Source organism: Rosa rugosa, chromosome 1, assembly GCF_958449725.1.
Source record: "Rosa rugosa chromosome 1, drRosRugo1.1, whole genome shotgun sequence".
In the NCBI taxonomy this organism is placed as follows: domain Eukaryota; kingdom Viridiplantae; phylum Streptophyta; class Magnoliopsida; order Rosales; family Rosaceae; genus Rosa; species Rosa rugosa.
The window spans coordinates 47,788,942-47,793,347 of NC_084820.1; the positions used below are offsets into that span (position 1 = coordinate 47,788,942).

General features: G+C 39.9%; 1 long non-coding RNA gene across 1 annotated transcript; it reads right to left on the reverse strand.

Moving 5' to 3' along the window:
• Positions 1 to 2,958: 2,958 nt before the first annotated feature.
• LOC133739554 (uncharacterized) lies at positions 2,959 to 3,889 on the reverse strand. Its single transcript, XR_009860682.1, has 3 exons — positions 3,678 to 3,889; positions 3,514 to 3,591; positions 2,959 to 3,325 (listed from the first exon to the last, which is right to left on the reverse strand). It is a non-coding gene; the product is annotated as an uncharacterized LOC133739554 (long non-coding RNA).
• Positions 3,890 to 4,406: the final 517 nt, after the last annotated feature.

Below are 4,406 nucleotides of genomic sequence, written 5' to 3' on the forward strand. Positions count from 1 at the left end.
ATGATACCTGAACTTACAAAGTTATCAATGTGATACCTGGACTCATTTTTTCGTATCAATGTGATACCTACGGCCAATTTCCGTAACGGCTCCGTGACGGAAATTGGCCGTAGGTATCACATTGATACAAAAAAATGAGTCCAGGTATCACATTGATAACTTTGTAAGTTCAGGTATCATTCTGAAAGTCCCCTAAGTGTCCAGACACCGTTGGTGAATTTTTCCCTAGATTTTATAACAAATTACATATAAGTTATTGACAAAAGATGACTTAACAAATATATCCTTTAAAGATTGAATTAAACATATAAAGACTAAATCTTACAAATAAGGACAATGTGCTCTCCACTTGCCACATGTCATGAGTTAATTTACTTTTTTACCCTTAACTAATTCTTTTGACTTCTAATCCATTTATAATGATTAAATCTTACAAATAAGGACAATCTGCTCTCCACTTGCCACATGTCATGAGTTAATTTACTTTTTTACCCTTAACTACTTATTTTTTTTTTAGAATAATCCCCTTTATGTTATTTTTTTTTCCTGAGAATAATCCGTTTATATTACCTTTTTTTCTTAGAATAATCATTTTATGTTAACTTTTTATTTTATTTTTCTAAAACGGATTATTCTATGTTACTTTTTTTTTTTAGAATAATCCGTTTTATGTTACTTCACAAAACCTCACTCTCCTACTACTCTCATCTCATCGCTTAATCCTGCTACTGCACTCATCCAATCCTGCTACTGCACTCATACTCGTCCAGATCTGCTACTGCACTTGTACTCGTGTTCTGCTACTGCACTCGTCATTGTCTAATCATGCTACTGTACTCGTCAAATCCTGCTACTACACTCACTACACTCATACTCGTCCAGTTCTGCTACTGCACTCGTCATCGCCTAATCTTGCTACTGCACTTGTACTCGTGTTCTGCTACTGTACTTGTACTCGTGTTCTGCTACTGCACTCGTCATTGTCTAATCCTGCTACTGCCCTTGCTGCACTCATACTAGTCCGGTTCTGCTACTGCACTTATACTCGTGTTCTGCTACTACACTCGTTATCTGCTACTGTACTCGTCCAATCCTACTACTGCACTCGCTGCACTCATACTCGTCCAGTTCTGCTACTGCACTTGTACAATGTCTGCATACAAGTGCAGGAGCAGTAGCAATTAGATTTGTCAATCCGAAATTGAAAGCATAGAAAATCACATTATTTCCACAGCAAGATTACCAAACCAGTAGCAATTAGTCAAACCAGTGGCAATTACCAAACATCAAATCAATCACAATCATCATCAAAAACAAAAACCCAAACTCTCCTATCAAAAACTTGTGTGCAGATCAAATCTTGCAATGGCTGCTCCAATTCACATATCTAGAATGTTTCAAAGTTGAAATCGAAGGCACAGTGAGCAAATTATTCTTGCTTGAAGCTAAATTAAACTGGCTCAACCTAAACCATTTCATCTTTTCTTTTATTTCCATCCACCACCATGCAGCTCTTTCACTACCCAATTATCTCCTCAAGTCCTACATTTCCCTCCCATCTCGGGTCGGGCCGACCCGCCTTACCGTCCAATACGCCTACCGCTCTGACTCCCTAAACTTCCACAACTACGCCGGCTCCACCCGATCCGACTGGCAGAGCTCTTGCGCATTCTCGCCAGCAAGGACCTCTGCTCCCAGGAGCAGCCTGCTCAAAAATCCGGAACCGCCGACCACGTCGCGTCAAAGGCCACAAGACCTCCGTTGACCTCGACCTCGTCCCCATCGAGAACCTCTCCTCCACTGAGGACAAGCCGACCTCCCCTCCCGCCAAGGCCCTCACCATCACCGACCTCTCCCCGGTGCCTATGCACAGCGCGTACTCCGAGGCCATCGCCAGTAAGGCTTACCTGAACTGCGAGGCCATTCCCTGCGATCAATTCGAAGTGGCTTTCCAGGCCGTGGAGCTCTGGATCGCCGACTGGGCCATTTTTCCGATCGGAAGCTCCCTTGGCGGCTCAATCCACCGGAATTACGATCCTCTCCTCTGCCATAGGCTCCACATCGTCGGCGAGGTACAATTACCCGTCCTCCACTGCCTAACGGTACTATACATATCAAACCTCTGTTTTGGGGTTACTCTATCTTACAGTGGCATCATTGTAATTTTAACGAAAAATTATTTCAATTTGTAATTGCATATGAAACATCAGGGATTAAGCCTGCTTTATTTTCCTTGGGCCTGGGCTCCTTGTCCTTATTTGTATAAAACTTACACAAGGTGGGTTTTCTGTTTGTTAATCTTTGGTCTGTTACTTATATGTATAGATTTTAACTATAAGCTCGAGTTTCTAACTGATAAAGTAATATGGCCTTCAATTGTTGGAGTAGTTCAAATCCTTTAAACACATTCATGCGGGAATCATATTCTGAACATACACATGTGCTGAATATTCAAGGCACACTTAGACAACTTATATTGGGTGACGTGGAGCCCAAGTGCCTTGCAATATTTACATGTGGATTAACTTGAATCTGATACCATGATAAAGTAATATAGATATATAACTGGACAATTGAAACTCAACTAACATCTGAAAATGTTGGTTTATACCTGTAGACATTAAGCATGTCGAAAAAGATCAATGAAATCTGGGTTAAGAGAAATGTTCCAAGAGATCAATGAAAATGTTGTTTCAGCGTGGGGATTTTCTACCCATTCTTCCATTGCCATATGCTTTCTCTGGATTAAAAAAAAAAAAAATTAGACTGGAAGACGATGAAAGTAAACAATAAGATGACATCACTTACACTTGGCACATTAGTAAAACTATCTTCATTAGAAGCAGCTCCATCTTTTGTCTGCTCTGGAGGTTTCCTTCACTGGTACTACTATATGACCAGTGATTGAAATTGAGCATTAACCCTTTCTGGCTTGGAATTGTAATTGTCTGTTACAAATCCAAAAGTGTCTTTAATCATTTCTTTAACACCTCAAGAAATGCCTAAAAAGCTAACATGATACAACAAAGTGAACAAGGACTCCGCATGAACAAATCACAATAGAAGGCAGAAAGACAACAAACAAGACAAGATAAACTGCCAACAAATCAACCTAATCAAGCGACAACCTATAAAATATAGCTGCTTTCCATGAAAAGATTATAGAAGAAAGAGTGTAGGTTTGAAGTTCCCCATAAACAGAAGCCATAAAAAGTTTCCCATAACCCAAGTCTCTCCCAAAGCTTTTCCACCACTGCACCTATATAGACTTCAAAAATCCTTTTATCTCTTTCAATCCAAAGCACACAGCTGAAGTGTTCTTAGTCTGAAACCAAATCACAACTGTTAGTGAGAACTAAACCCCCGTGCAGAGTATTGAGTATGCCATTACAGGGCTAGAATCTTTCAGCTTCTGATTTTAATAGAGGATTATGAAACAAGTAGATCTTACAGAAAGATAAGAAACATAACCACAACATCTATTCTAGGCGGTAGACAGTGAAGTAATCATACCCTTGAGGGAAATGGTAGCCTTTGCGTGGACATTCTTCATACACACATACATCTAGCAAATGCCCAGCTGAGTGAAGCCTGGACAAAACAATCACCATTAACCAAAACACAATTTCCTAATAAGCACTAAAAATTAGCCCAAAATCAACATAATAACCACTCACATATCATATCAATTCGACCATATTAACCATAGCTCTTGATTCAAATACCCAATCTTAGAACCATTTCTTCACTAAGCCATGGATTCTCACTTCACAGATTTGCAATTTCATCTCTATCATATTCAAAAACATATTCCTAGTGTTTCCGAAAGATGAAAACATCAAAAATCTCAGGGTATAACAAGTCCAAATCAAATCAAACCAAACCAAATCAAATCAGGAACTGAATCCAGAACAGAAAAGGAAAAAAGAAAAGAAAAAAGTCTTACTGAGAAGGGAAGAGAGCCATTGGGGAGCAATAGAGGTTGATAGAAGCCATTTACTGCGTCTGTGTTGTTTCACCAAACCTCTAAAAGCTCCAAATCTGCGTTTGTGTTAGTCTGGTACACTAGCTTACCTCCTATTTATTGACCCAAAATAGCCACCAATTAACACAACGACATCGAAATCGAAACCCCAAATTTGAAATTGGGATCCATCATTTCGTTTTGTGAAACATGAACAATAAGCAAAATGGAAACAAATAAATTACCAGGGTTTTGACGATCCTGCGCTGGTTGGACTTGGTGGTCGTATAGTTAGATCTGAAGGCGGAGGCGCGTTCTCCTTGGAGGCTTGCCGGAGCTAGGGTTTGGCGATTGGGGAGGCTCTATCATCGAAATTGTGGTGCAGTGGCATAGACTTCATCTACGTCAATTCCAGAGAGAGACAGAGAGGATTTTAGAGAGA